Source organism: Pocillopora damicornis, chromosome 2 (genome assembly GCF_964200805.1).
Source record: "Pocillopora damicornis chromosome 2, jaPocDami1.2, whole genome shotgun sequence".
NCBI lineage: Eukaryota > Metazoa > Cnidaria > Anthozoa > Scleractinia > Pocilloporidae > Pocillopora > Pocillopora damicornis.
Genome location: NC_142671.1, coordinates 16,876,112 through 16,891,721, shown reverse-complemented (window position 1 = coordinate 16,891,721; position 15,610 = coordinate 16,876,112). Strand labels below are relative to the sequence as shown.

The 15,610-nt window shown below is 38.5% G+C and overlaps 1 protein-coding gene and 3 long non-coding RNA genes across 5 annotated transcripts in view; 2 read left to right on the top strand and 2 right to left on the bottom strand.

The window, feature by feature from the left end:
- The window catches only part of LOC113669117 (uncharacterized), a 40,555-nt gene that overhangs the window by 3,671 nt on the left and 21,274 nt on the right, over positions 1–15,610 (top strand). The gene's annotated exons all lie outside the window — the stretch shown is intronic.
- LOC149050108 (uncharacterized) lies at positions 333–7,257 on the top strand. 2 transcript variants are annotated; one of them, XR_016183906.1, is made up of 5 exons: positions 333–559; positions 1,448–3,476; positions 3,909–4,084; positions 5,754–5,859; positions 6,481–7,257. It is a non-coding gene; the product is annotated as an uncharacterized LOC149050108 (long non-coding RNA). The 2 variants fall into 2 exon arrangements; XR_016183905.1 differs by lacking the exon at positions 1,448–3,476.
- Positions 6,809–8,002, bottom strand: LOC149050107 (uncharacterized). The gene is made up of 2 exons (XR_016183907.1): positions 7,876–8,002; positions 6,809–7,180 (listed from the first exon to the last, which is right to left on the bottom strand). It is a non-coding gene; the product is annotated as an uncharacterized LOC149050107 (long non-coding RNA).
- Positions 12,109–14,358, bottom strand: LOC149050106 (uncharacterized). Its single transcript, XR_016183904.1, has 2 exons — positions 14,098–14,358; positions 12,109–12,259 (listed from the first exon to the last, which is right to left on the bottom strand). It is a non-coding gene; the product is annotated as an uncharacterized LOC149050106 (long non-coding RNA).

Below are 15,610 nucleotides of genomic sequence, written 5' to 3'. Positions count from 1 at the left end.
GTAATACTTAAATTGTTTTTGTTAAGAAGGTCTCAAATATACTGACAGGAGAACTTTGTTTTTATCTTACTCGGTTCACTTCACCAACTTGTCCTTCGCAACGATTGATATCTGTTCACGCACTCGTGCGTGAGGTATTTCGGATAAATGAATGATTTGACTAGCGGTTTGGGTACAAACCGACTCAAACTTGGGTACGAACCGATCCAAACCTGGTTGCAATCGACCGCATTTTGGTTCGAAACGACCTGATACTGAGGGCTTACGCTCCAGTAGGACCTAGTCCTTCCCTGTCCCACAGAACATATCTGAAAGACGCGAAAGAACTGGTCACGAAAGAAAATGTAACATGGCGGTCGAAGTCTTGAAATTTCCTCTTTGACTATTGGTTTTATCTTCAAGCTAGAGCTAAGTACGCGTATGAGTGTATCATCTTTGATATTACTTATGGCACGTTTAATGCGAAAAAACACCGGATAAAGTGGCTGCCAAACGTTCAAAAGAAGAACATGTGGACAAGAAACGGAATGCAAATAATGCCAAACAACAACTACATAAGGTAGGTTTGTCCAATTGATTAACTGTTTTCTCTAAGTTGTAGGGTTTTCAGTCTGTATGAGTAACTGGTGATAGTACCTGTAGTGTACTGGGCCACTTCATCGCCGCTCGATGTTATAATTGTTGGCGTCTCACTTGTTTAATTATTGGACAACGTACAAATGAGTGCACATGGAAGGGTATTTTTATGTGGTGTTGATCATGGATTTAAAAGAGTCGAATGGAATCCCCTTTGGAAACGTTTCTGGCGTTGTTTAATACTTACATCACGAATTAAAGATTTATAATGATGATATATGATGATCTATGATGATTTTATGATGGTGAGGTAGTAATAATTAACAGTGATACTTAAAGTTTTTTTATAATGAAATCTCAGCAAAAATTCATCAAAAATAATTTTTTTGTTGTTGTCAATTTGGAAAAAGAAATCTTTCTTTCCAAATTTCGAAAGGCTATTTTGTTCAGAGCACTTGGGCATCCAAAGCTCTCATTTTATTAGTTAGCAGCATTGCCATGTTGAAAACCTCTTTGACAAAGTATGATTAAAGCTTGTAAAACATAAATAGCAGAAAACTCAGGGTTTATTTTTGAAGGTGTTCCCTTACTTTCAAGCCAATTAATAGGGTTGTTTATTTGACAGATTTCTATAAAATTTGGCCAAAATGTTACCTAGATGTTGACATGCCAAAGGGAGAGTGACTCTTTTGATATTCTAAATACTTCTTCTTTTATGCCTTCTTATGTGATGAACATAAGCAAATATAGTTATCTTGGTAACCAACAGTGGAAAAAGCCCTACTCACTCAATTTGTAGTCTGCTTATTGACACAATTAATTTTGCCATGAATGCAATCAAATTTCAAACATTGTTAATTTTGCTTTTTAGGGCTTGAGTGCACTAAATACCACTGGACAAAATCAGTAAAATAGTATTATGTCAGATTCTTCATTATGTCAAAGTTTTTTTGCTTTATAGTACTTTGCTAAGATTTTATTACACAAGCAATGCATATACATGTAGGTGCTACTTCCTGGAAGAAACCCTTGAAGGTCTACTGTAATGGTTAGACTCTTACTGTTGAAAATCTTTGATTTTTTTAAGTCAAATTTATGGAACTGTAATTTTTCTTAAGAAGGTATCTAGATTTGTTGGATTTTCCTGATAATTGGTCAGAATGTTTATCAGATGTTGACACTACGAATTTTGTGAGGCTTTTATGTAATGTGAAATATTTCTTTTGTGATATATTGCGTAGCATAACAACAACCAAAGCATTTTCCAAAGTCTCACACAGTTTGTTAGCCTATAATCTGCCAAGTGATACTGTCCAGTTTGTTTGAAGGTCTGTGGAAACACAGAGGCTGGTAATTTAATAAAGTAAACACCATTAATTTTGTGTTAAAAGGCTTGCACATGCCTACCTAAACAAAAACTGTGAAAACTTTTGTTATTTTCATAATAGATACCCTATAAGCTTTATAGTGGCATACAGTTTTCCATTGTTCCCTTGAAAGTGGTGCACATGGCACAATATTTCCAAAAGACACCCTACCTTGCTGAAAGTAACCTTAAAATGTTTTTGTAAATACTTTGGCAAATTTTGGCAGTGATACACAATGATTTGAGAATTTTCTTTAATTTGATTGGCTGACTGACTGGCTTACTGGCTGACTGAGAGATGCACTGACTGGCTAACTGGCTGACTGTGAGATGCATGACTAGCTTACTGGCTGACTGCAAGATGCACTGACTAGTTAACTGGCTGACTGAGAGATGCACTGACTGGCTGGCCTACTTGCTGACTCACAAACTAACTTACACACTGATTTCCCAACTGACTGACTGACTGACTGACTGACTGACTGACTGACTGACTGACTGACTGGCTGGCTGACTGACTGACTGACTCACTCACTCACTCACTCACTCACTTACTCACTCACTCACTCACTCACTCAGAGCTAGATTGGCCAGCTGACCAACCAAATGACTGACTAGCTGTCTGGTTGGCTGCCTGGCTGACCCGTAGAGAGACTGGACTTTGCATTAAAAAGTCAGGCTTTGAGACCTGGATACTTGGTACCAAGTCAAATTTTATATGTTTATTTGGCCCCGTCTAAGAGCCCTCAGAATTTGAGGCATTGCTGGCCTGGGGTTGTCCTCCAAGGTGGAATTGGCCATATAGGGCACTTTTTCGCTCAGTCATTGTTCTACAACCCCATTCATCAAATTACAATAGATTTTGATTTTGTTTTCTTTCTTTTGCATATTTCAAGTGATTACATTTTAGTGTGTTGGCCACATTGAATTGCTCTAAGGGTAGTAGGCCTCCAGTTTTTTATGTCCTAAGTTTTTCAGGGCCTTAGGAATTCCATGTCCTAGATTTAATGTAACCGATCTAACCAATGACATCAAATCAATCCAGAACCTTGATGTTTTTAAAAATATGATTAAAACAGTACTTTTTAGAGAGGCTTTTATTAGTTAGTTGACTACTCTTTTTTCTTTTTATTGTATATGTTTTCCTAAGTTAATTTTAGCAAGTTGATTGTATCTTATTTTTTAGAAATAAATTTTTACAACTGTTAGATATTTTCTTTATTAACTCAAATGTTTTTTATTTTTTAGAATTGCAATTATTGTAAAGTGCCATTGAGCTCACGGAAATGGTGCTATATAAGTTCTTGTAGTATTATTATTGATGTATCTGGCAATTTTGGGTCTTTCACACATTGAAACATGGTTGCCACAGGTCAAGAGAAAGTCAGGGAAAAATAAATTTGTTTAAGGTCAGGGAAAAGTCAGCAAATTTCACTTTGTGTCAGGCAGAAGTTACATTTTTGAAAGAATTCAGGGAAAAGTGAAACCTCAAGGAAATATGCAGTCAGCCATCCGGTCTTGGCCCTTTTATGATGTAAGGTGGTGACACTTTTGATGTTGGGTTTTTCTAGAAAGTCAATCTTTTTTCCATGTTACCTATGAGCAACTATCCATTCATGTTCACTGTATGTAACTTGATGAAACCATAAATTTATGGGTGTACAGGATGGCTAAGAGAGAAGGCTAGAGGCCATTCTAAGGACTCTTTGGGAAATCGCGAACTCAGTGGGTTCAGGAAAATTAACATTTGTCAAGGAATTTCAAAAACCTATGACTGCTGTGACCATGTTGGAAGGTCTTGCTGCTACCTTGAGTTATTTGAACCAACCATATTAAACAGAGTATCATGACCAGAAATTACATTTTTTCCCCACTTTCTCCTCAAACTATCATCCAATATTTAATGTGAATAGTTAATAGTAGTTAATATTCTATACTTGTTAGATATTCGCTTTTTTTCTTTCAGGATTTTCACTCTTGGAGCTCAGAGCCTTTGCTGCATGGCTTAAAACTGCATAAGTTGAAGTGGAATGTTCATTAGTCTTGAATGATGGTTCTTGTTGTGAAACAATCTCAGTACATGGATTAATTGGTCAAGCTGTGCGGTTGCAGAAGTTGTGTCTTATTTGAAGCCATGCACTGGTAAATAATCAAGTTTCAATCTCCTTAATTACAATATGTGGTTATTGACTACCTGACTGACTGTTGTGCTAGCTGACTGTCTTATTGACTGCCTGGTTGGCTGGCAGGCTAACAGAGAAACTAACAGGCCAGCTGAGTGACAGACTGACTGACAGACTGACTGACAGAGAGACTGATTGACTGGCTGGCTGACTGGCTTGCCATCTCTCTGGCAGACTGACTGACAGACTAACAGGGTAACTTAGTATTATAAACTGAGTTGATGACGTAAATTTGCCACCGTAAAGAATTTCAAAGCTGACGATTCCAGTGGTAACCCTTTGTCAGAGCAAATGGACTGACTGACTTAATGGCTGACTGAGTAATTAGCTGTATGGTTGTCTGACTCTTTGGCTTGCTGAGAGACTAATTGATACACTGACAGATTGGCTAATTGGCTGGCTGGCCGACTGACTGACTGACTGATTGGTTGACTGAGACACTGACTGGTTAACTGTCCCGCTGAAGAAAGGATTAATTCAGATATTCTAAACAAGTACAGACTACAAATAAAATGAGTCATTGCATTTTCATTTGAGAGACCGAGACTGAATGACTGACTCACTTGCTAACCACCTAAATGACTGACGACTAGCTAGCTAGCAGGCTGCCCTACTGACTCACTTCTTAACTAGGGTTCATGTGGGTCCTGGAGAACCTGGAAAGTCCTGGGATTTTGTTTTAACATTTTCCAGAACTGGAAAGTCCTGGAAAAGACTATAGGTCTGGAAAGGCCTGGAAATCTGCTGAACTCAAGCAATAAAATTTTCAGAGTGTGCGTTACAAGAAAGTATTGGAGAATTGATTTTGAAATCTTGGGAATGAAAGAATTTGAGGTGAAATTTGGAGTCCTGGAAAAATCAGTCGGAGTCCTGAGAAAGCCCGGGAAAAGTACGTGAAATTTGTTTCTGAAAAAGGGTACAAACGCTGCTGACTGGTTGGCTGGCTTACCGTCTGACTTACAGCCCAACTGACCCGCCTACTGAGAGACTGATTGACTAACTGTGTGGCTGGTGGGCTTTCTGACCTGACACTGGCTGACTGGTTGGATGGCTAACAGACCAAATGACTGGCTGAGTGACTTAGAGACTGAACAACTTGCTGGTGCGCTTCTACCATAAAGCTACTTGTTGTAAGACTTTTGTGAAGTTCTTGAACACTGACAAACAAATTGTAGTTACTGCTTGTGCGACTGCGGACAGCGATTCATCTATAAATCAGGACACAATATGTCAAGTTTACTGACTGTTTTTGTTACTTAGACGACTGTCTACCATTATAGGACCATTACAGAAACTACGGGTCATGAAATTTTCATTGGTCGACCCACTTTGTTGGGGGGAGGGGGGGGACGGTAAAATGTTTGGATTGACGCCGTTATCCTTAAGATATTAGAGACCTAAATTAGTCAGGACGGCAACGCCGAGGAAGACGTTTATAAAATTATTTTCTTTCGCGATTGGCCGGTGTGTTAACCGTCTCTTACGGCGCCACACCAAGCTTACCTTCAGCATGACATACATGTAAGTAAGCAGCGTTAAGTTCCAAGTGGAAACTTAAATAATTTGCAAGCAAGGTTTCCGTTCTCAGACCACGCAAATTTTGGTGATTTCACGATCTTATCTTGCAGAGGACGGCTTAGAAATGTACAAAGTTTTAAGACGCACCTGCTGAGCTATTGTTCAGCCCACTAGACGATGTCTATCGTGATTTAGAGTTTCAGGCTGAAATTACAGGTTAGAAAGCTCTCCATCTTCCTTAGTCTACAGTCATATTTTACAGAAACCAAATCTTCTTAATTCAGATGTTAAGTTTGGCAACGAGACGCTGTCAACTTACTTTTGATCGTTTATCACTTTCACTCGCAAAATGTTTTGGAGCAGCAGTCTTTAGGTCAGAACACGACAATCAGAAAATCAAATCAGTGAAGAATATCAAACCTTGCGAGGTTGATTCTGCATAAAGGTTCAAAAATACCGTTAGGTTTGACTTCAACAATTGCATCAAATTTAGTACAGTGATTTTTTTGTCTTCAGTGCTTTTCGCTTCAGTGTTCTGTCAGACCCAATTTTTAGAGAATTTTTTTCTTTAATTTCGTTGTCGTGCAGTACAATTTATTTGCAAGTGGGCCTTATTCCTGCGATCAAAATGGTTCCGTTAGGTCAGTTATTTTTCAGCCTTGTGTCATGTAACAAAATGAAATCGCCGGTGACTTTTTGGTGTTTTTTCTTTCTCTTTCTCTTTCTCTTTCTCTTTCTCTTTCCTATAGGCTATTGTTTGTCGTATCATCAATAATTACTGTCAATGCTTCTTATGGCTCAAATGCTTGGTCATGATTTCATTTCCCTGTTTTGCAGGTTTTCTTCGACTTCCTAAAGCTGAATACCAAGGAACACGATTATCTTGAGCATGGGAAAGACAAATATCAATCTTGAAAAGAAAGCTAAACTGGATGGACCCCCGATTCAGATAATAAAATGAAACATTGGGGTTCGATCCGTCCACGATCCCCCACCACACCTGTCTCTATTAGACAGTTTAGAACAGTTATCTGCCTTGGAAGGAAATAAAAAACGATTCCCTGTTCACCATCTAATACCACACCCGCCACTTTTAAACAATTTCCTTGACTCTTGGTAAGAGTCATCAACCTTGTGATACAAACATCATACAAACAGCACAGCATTACAGTACGATCTTTCAATATATATTACAATCTTTTTCTCACATTCTCATACTACACTAATATTACAATAGTTTTAATAAAGTTGTTTCTCATACTACACTAATATTACAATAGTTGTAATAAAGTTGTTTTTACCCATCCGACCTCCCCCGCCGCACCCACCTCTCGCAAACAGTTTTCTGATGTATTTGTAAAAGTTGTCTACCTTATGGGAGTAACGTATATTTTCAAACGCATGCGTTTTTTCTCAACCAAATATCTGTTATAATACACATGCGCAAGGTAGCCAGCTTTAACAAATACTTAAAGACAGTACGAGACGGGACGGTGGCAGATCGGACCCCAAATTTTACTTCCTTTCTTAGGTTGACCTGAAAGAAGAAAAGATGTACCTTGGTAAATCTCTCGAAATCAATAAACATCATTTGTACTTCCTCGCAGTCAAAAAGACGCAAATTGAGAAAATATGGGTATGGCTTTCACACCCAAGAAACTGAACAATCAATGCGTTCTTTTCCCCCATATTTCCTTGAAATTAGGCTGAAAATTCTGAACGGGATTGAGAACCTGTTCTCACCAAACGTCTGTCATGATAGACATTCGTGTTAGAAGATATTGGTATCACAAGGCAGGCAACTCTTTCTGACAATTAACAAAACTGTCTAACTCGCGATCCCCAATTAATGTCCACTCTTTCTTGACCTCTTTCTTGATCTTCGTGAAATTTGTGTAGAAATGAAGAACGAGGATTCATATACAGCACTTATTATGTAACACGTAGCCACAGTTACTGACAAGTCCTCCAATCAAAGAAAAATATCAACCTTGGAAAAAGCACGTATTTAGACAGACGTTTAGTTACACAAAACTTATCCGTTTGAAATGAATGTTACTAACAGATGGGAAACTTTTATAAAGACTTCACAAAACTGGTTAAAAGTGGGTGTGAAGAGGGATAGCCGACGACAGGAGAACCACCAACAGTCTTGTTTTCTTTCCAAAGTTAATATTTGTCCATGACCATTTCACAAGTTTTCGCTTCAGTGTACAACGTAGTTACACTCACCAGAAAAAAAGTATTCTCGCCTCCCTTGACTTTCTTTTGTACGCTACGGTGGCTGAAAGAGGACAGGGACGCGGTTATTATTTACTTACTAGTCGGCAGTTCTAATAATTTACTGTTCACAGACAATTCATGGACCGTCATAACAGAATGACACATGAGCAAGAGGAAGAAATTAATGAGGCGAAACAATATATCAATCAAAAGAGTTCGAAAAATGTTCCCATGAAGGAGTCTTTTAACAAGTTCTCGTTGAACTGTAATTTCACTTACCACTCCTCTCCCACTGCACTCTTTCTAAACTTGTTACCTCCATTGTTGTTCCTAATTAGTTTATGGCTATCTCGCAAAATTGGTATGTTTGGTACCTATCTAAGTTTTACCAGTTAAAATTCTGCAGCTTGTTAAAATCAAATGCGATCTTGTGCCGCGAAAACACGATTCAAAACATGACGACGATGCTCCTTGACTTATATCAGTTTTAACAGATGCAATTCACTAAAAGGAATTAGTTGGAAAAAAAAAGTAACCCAAGGGTAGGTCCCTAGTAGTTAGTTATTAGAGGATTGGAATCGAGTTTTATGTCCGACGAATTAAATGGTCCATCATTCCTATAAAAATGACGACAAAACTTAATGTAAAAATGGGTTTTTTCTAACTCTCACCGACTGTAAGGGTTGTCCAATTCGCCAATTAATTCGTCGTACTTCACGCGTTGCTTTTAGAACGAGAAACAACTTTGTTGCTTGTGCAATTGGCGCGTTACTTTTCAGTAGCGCAAAGATCTCTCTTGTTATTTGTGCACTTCACACGGTGCTTTTGAAACGAAGAATACTTCTATAACTAACTAATTGTTTGAGAGAGGATTGCGCCTGAATCAAGAAATCGTCGAGAGACAAGACGTACAGCTGAGTAAAATGCTGTCGACGAATAAATAAGCATATCATATCTCTCGGTTCACACGTGCGCTATGATTGGTCACTTAAGTGGGCCGTAGGTCACTGTACATTGCGTCGGTACATAATTTTTTCTTTTCTCTGAGCTTAAACTTTTCTGTAAGTTAGGTAAGTAAATCCTTCCATTCTTCTGAAAAAGTGACCTTTAGTTATATTCCAATACGGCGAAATAATTTTTTCGAGCCCTTCTTCCTCCGAAAAAGCTGAATGTTGAATTTCATTAGTTGGCTGTAAGTAGGTTGTTTTGCTTCGCTGTATGCTAGTTGCGGATTGACGTATCCATTGCGAGATTTTGTTGAAGAACTGTGCATAAGCCGTAAACTGTACTCGCAACGCTTGGAAAGCGCTTTACATTCCATCCTTCAAAGTAAACTCTGATTGACTGAACCCGCGATGTAAGAAGCCCAAGCCTACGACATAAAAATATCTAAAATGATGCTCCTAGGTTGTGTGCGTCAGCCTCGATTGATTACGTGTAGCTTCTTAATGATAACAAACCACTTGCCTTAGATACCTCATAGAATTGATCACAATCTACTGAAATCCAAGACGATTATATACTATGATAATCCCACTCTTAGTTGAATCCTGTAATCAGATATAAAAAAAAAATAATCTAGATTTTTTCTTTCCGTTTACTTGCAAGTTTAAGGCTATGAAATATTATCTAAAATCAGTTACCTTTTCTGAATTTTTTTGAGGCGATACTGACTCCTTAGTGGGTCAACCCTTAATTACCCTTCTTTTGTAGAAATTCAAACACCCGATCTGCGCATTAAGACAGTCCATTGTCCAAAATAGTTTTATCCTCCTTTTAAGGAGCCCAAGTCTTTGCATCACAGATCAAGACTGGGGAAGAGATTTTTTGGGTGACACTAACCCTTAAAGGTGCAGCTTTATGCATCCCATCTCTTGCACAAAGTCAAACACATAATCAGCGCATAAAGATAGTCCATTGTTCGAAATAGTTTTACCCTCTTTTAGGGGGGACCAAGTCTTTGAATCACAAATCAAGACTAAGGAAGAGATTTTTTTGGGTGACACCAACACCTTGAAGGGTCAGCTTTATCTCTCCCATCACTTGCACAAAGTCAAACACCCGATCATAAAGCATAAAGAAAGTCCATTTTCCAAAACATTTTTATCCTCTTTTTGGGGGAACCTAGTATTTGCATTACAGTTCAAGACTAGGGAAGAGATCTCTTGGATGACACCAGCCTCTTGAGGGGCCAGCTTTATGTCTCCCATCTCTTGTACAAAGTCAAACACCCAATCAGTGCATAAAGACAGTCCACTGTCCAAAACAGTTTTTTTTTTTTGGGGGGAGGGGGGGGACCAAGTCTTTGCATCACAGATCAAGACTAAGGAAGAGATTTTTTTGGGTGACACCAACCCCTTAAAGGGTCAGCTTTATGCCTCCCATCTCTTGTACAAAGTCAAACACCCGGTCAGCACATGAAGACAGTCCATTGTCCAAAACAGTTTCATCCTCTTTCTTGGGACCTAGTCTTTGCATCACAGATCAAGACTGAGGAAGAGACTTTTTTGGGTGACACCAACCCCATTGAAGGGTCAGCTTTATGCCTTCCATCTCTTGTACAAAGTCAAACACCCGGTCAGCACATGAAGACAGTCCATTGTCCAAAACAGTTTCATCCTCTTTCTTGGGACCTAGTCTTTGCATCACAGATCAAGACTGAGGAAGAGACTTTTTTGGGTGACACCAACCCCATTGAAGGGTCAGCTTTATGCCTTCTTCAAACACCCGATCTGCGCATTAAGACAGTCCATTGTCCAAAATAGTTTTATCCTCCTTTTAAGGAGCCCAAGTCTTTGCATCACAGATCAAGACTGGGGAAGAGATTTTTTGGGTGACACCAACCCTTAAAGGTGCAGCTTTATGCATCCCATCTCTTGCACAAAGTCAAACACATAATCAGCGCATAAAGATAGTCCATTGTTCGAAATAGTTTTACCCTCTTTTAGGGGGGACCAAGTCTTTGAATCACAAATCAAGACTAAGGAAGAGATTTTTTTGGGTGACACCAACACCTTGAAGGGTCAGCTTTATCTCTCCCATCACTTGCACAAAGTCAAACACCCGATCATAAAGCATAAAGAAAGTCCATTTTCCAAAACATTTTTATCCTCTTTTTGGGGGAACCTAGTATTTGCATTACAGTTCAAGACTAGGGAAGAGATCTCTTGGATGACACCAGCCTCTTGAGGGGCCAGCTTTATGTCTCCCATCTCTTGTACAAAGTCAAACACCCAATCAGTGCATAAAGACAGTCCACTGTCCAAAACAGTTTTTTTTTTTTTGGGGGGGGGGGGGGGGGACCAAGTCTTTGCATCACAGATCAAGACTAAGGAAGAGATTTTTTTGGGTGACACCAACCCCTTAAAGGGTCAGCTTTATGCCTCCCATCTCTTGTACAAAGTCAAACACCCGGTCAGCACATGAAGACAGTCCATTGTCCAAAACAGTTTCATCCTCTTTCTTGGGACCTAGTCTTTGCATCACAGATCAAGACTGAGGAAGAGACTTTTTTGGGTGACACCAACCCCATTGAAGGGTCAGCTTTATGCCTTCCATCTCTTGTACAAAGTCAAACACCCGGTCAGCACATGAAGACAGTCCATTGTCCAAAACAGTTTTATCCTCTTTTTTAAGGACCAAGTCTTTGCATCAAAGATCAAGACTAAGGAAGAGATATTTTGGGTGACACCAGCCTCCTGAGAGGCCAGCTTTATGTCTCCCATCTCTTGTACAAAGTCAAACTCCTGATCAGCACTTAAAGACAGTACAGTATCCAAAACAGTTTGGATATTCCTGTATATTTTTTAGGTCTTTTTCTTGGACTTAACAACACTGTATTTTATTTTGTATAAGTTTACTAATCTCATGAATTACTTGCACTACCACAACCGCCAAGAGATAACAGGAAGAGGATCTCTCTATCTTAGGTAGGAAACAAAGAAATTATCAGTGACAGTTACAAAAGATATTATTGAGTTCTACAGTTAAAAAGTGTTTTGCTCTAATCCGGGTATTAAAATGCAGTTACAGTGTGTGTATGTTTGTGTTTAATTTAAACAACCTTTTAGAGATCCTTTGAACCATTTGAAAGGTAAAAAATTGATTTGGGTTCAACTATAATATGTGCATACTTTATTTGGAAATTTTTTATTCAGCAGGGAAGGGGAGAGCTGGTTAAGACTGTTTCTAAATAAATGTTCTATGCAGTTAGGAATAAGGAAAAGCATATTAAGAAAAAAATTTCCCATCTTCCTATGCACTTCACATCTAAGGTAAACTACAAACAAACCAAAACTTTGTTTACCAGGATCTTGTTTACCTGTGTCAGCCAATGACTGGAATTCACAGTAAAGCAATCATCAATAAACATGGTTGAAGGTTCGCATACACCCTGAAAAAAAACAACATATTTTTAATGTTTTCCTTGCAACATCAGTTTACACAAAAAGTTTGATAACTATCCAATAACAATTTTCCATTTCTGGGAAACAGTTGGCAAACAAAGTTGATAGCTTTTGTATTTTGCAATCAGTCATTTGGTGTTAGTCAAGTAGTCAGTTTGTAAGTCAGTCAAGAAGTCAAAGTTAGTTGACTTAGCTGAAAGTTAGTCGATAAGCTGGTAAACCCAACACAATTTAAATTCACTTTTAGCTACCCAGGACTTCACCCCCTCATGTGTCAATTCCCTATAAACAAGGTAGGCAACAACCAATTAAGAATTGCTTTAAATAAGATTTGAAGAAGATGGCCACCTTGGTAAAGCACCTACCAGAGAGAAATATAAAAACAATTTCCTTCTTGCAATCCCATTACTTCCATTCAGACAAAACTGGATTCAAACAGAGTTTTCAATGTTAAACTTCCATATATGATCATTAAATATTCATCCCCTTTGTAACAATTGTTAAACTGATCATTTTAATTCTGATCAAAATCTTCCATTTGCTGGCATACAAGCTTGCTCCCTGAGTTTCACATAAAAAGTCCTCTGAAAGGACATGTGGTAATTGTTTAGCAAAATTTGAGTTAATATGTTCTTGGAAACTCAAAATCTGAAATGTATGCCAGGATATATGATAAAACAATATCAATATTTTTATCAAAACCCATTCATAAAGTTAAAAGTCAACTGAAAGAACTCATGAAGATCTTGAGGTGTTTTAGGTCTCACTTTGTGAGTTTGCTTGAAAGCTTCCAAAGTATACCTGGTAATTAACACCAGAATATTCGCCAGAGCTCTAGCGGGTGCCAGGTCTTATTGAAAGTACTGATTAAGGAGCCCTTGTTGTTATGCCTGCATGAAAGCTTTCGAAATATTTTTTTTTCTTCATTCAATACCTTTTCACCCACTCAAAGAGTGGAGATGGCAAAATATCTTTGGTTAGGCTGTGGAGGAGACTAAAGCAGCACCAAAGCAGTTTAAATTTGCCAACAATTACTCAGACATCAATGGCAATAGACCATAAAATTTATGTTTCTGAGTTTATTTCAGATAAATTGGAAGGTTTTTTGCTATCTATTGAATGCGATTTTCATTGGAATCCTTTGAAAGTAAATTTTCTTTTTCTTTTATAAAAGTGCAAACATCAGTTACTTAGTGGTCCACTTCAATGCACCCTAGTAAACCCAACACAATTGTAATAAATCTCTTTTTTCATGCACACTCTGTTTCATCTGTGCTATAGAACAATTGGTTCATGCTCTGCACATATATCAAGATATGGATGTAATTGGGAAGTTTGGAGAGCACTCTGAAGGTTAGAGATGCTCTTAAGTTTGCCTCAAGCAACTCTTATGCTTCTCTCCTGTTCTCCAAACTTTCAGTTTGCATCCATATCTTGATAAATCTTCACTAAGCATAAACCGATTGTTAAATCAGCAGAGTCCACACTACCTACATACAACTATCTGCTATGAAATGGATACATCTATTGAAATTCTCTTTCACAGGATTCACCCCAGCTTGTAGGCTGTCGACAATGGATAGTATACCGCAGATACAGCATACAGCTATCTACGCTTTCTACAACAGATGCAGCTATTGAGCTGCATACGAGTGCAGAGCTCTCAGGAAAATATTTAAATTTCCCGCGTTCAGGTACTAAAACAATTTAAAATGAATTAAAAAGTTCCTTACCACGCATAAAAATAAATTGAACAGGAGAAACGTCTTAAGAATTAAAATGAAATAGAAAACAACGTGCAAAGCAGAACAGCCTCAAGAAATACCTTGATGCCTGGACGACTTTCAGATGTTTCTGAGTCCGCCAGCGGTGAGTGCGTGAACATAAACATTCGCCGTTTTTGTGTTCTTAAGCCTCTGTAACCATTTCCATGATATTCAGCGGAAGGAGCCATATATTGATAAAGGTGATTTAATAGCCAAGTGATGCAGAAGGGGCATTTTGTCACGAATTTTCATGCCAAAGAAAGGTGTTCCTTCCTGCAGCCATACTTTGCATGCGCGACGTGGTCACGATGGTGACTTGAACCCAGTCTTCTCTTTATTACCTTTAAGAACCAAACAACCTGGGTGAGGGAGGGTGAGGATACAATACTTGAGTAAGTAATAACATGGCTCCTAACCGAGAGATTATGAAAAATCTCTTGCTCCTGACTACGAGAAGTACCTACGTTTTGGCGAAGTCCGTTGCGGGACTGGAAGAAGAAAACAATGCCAAAAAAAAATGTTAGCGCGGACTGAGTTGTTTCCCCTTCGATTTTCCACGCGTTCTACGGGAAAGAGCGAGATCAGATCCCGCGGGAACCTAGGCTGACCCCAAATTCCGCGGCCAGTTTGTCTTCTCTAAGAGACATAATTAAGCTGAATGGTCTGAAACTGAGATATATTTTGACTAATTTGGCATTAAAGCGGTATTGGATTTAAAAACAAAGGTACCAAGATTTCTAAAAAAATCCCATAGTAAAAAGTTAAAAGTTTCGTTGATAAATATTAACGGCAGCAGACCAGAAAGCAATAGAGAGGCCAAATTTGGCGTTGAAATATGTTTACGAGTCATTTGCCATCCTCCAATACGGTATTTTTTTTATTTAAGTCCGGACTTGGGAATCATTTTGTTCACCGGGATCACATACACATTAGTTGCACAGATGTAACGTTCTCACCTCGTTTATGACTCGCCCTTTCTACCCGCCTCGCGCTCGCGTGTACTAGAAATATTAACGCAAAAAATCTTTTCTGCCGCTATCTTATTTCGACACCTCCAAGACTAGTGGAATATTAAGAAAGGCACGGGAAGACAACATATGCGTAAGAGGCTGCGAGAACGGTTGACATATAAGTCTCCTAACTTCCTCATCCTGTCGTTGTCACACCTGAGGAAAACTGGTATGAAAACCATTGGTATTGACCACTCGAATGATGGAATCATTATATTTTCGTACTTTATCAGTCCTTGCAGTAATCATTTTGACATTATCGATATATATTGAATTCATTTGACCGTATTTTGATTGGCTGTGTCTTATAGTGCCCCCTATTACGTCATGAGCTTTTCCTACTCTCGAGACAAATACCGAACAATTTGGCTTTCTCTCAATAGGATATTTCCCGAGTGAGCACGCTTCAAGGCAGTTTGATTGAACGACTAATCTATCGCCTATCAACAGTATTTACATTCACGCATTGATTGAATGCGTACAAGTATTATAAATTCCGAAACAAACCTATATATGGTTGTTGAGTAGAATATTTGTAATTTCTGCAAACTGATCTGAATGC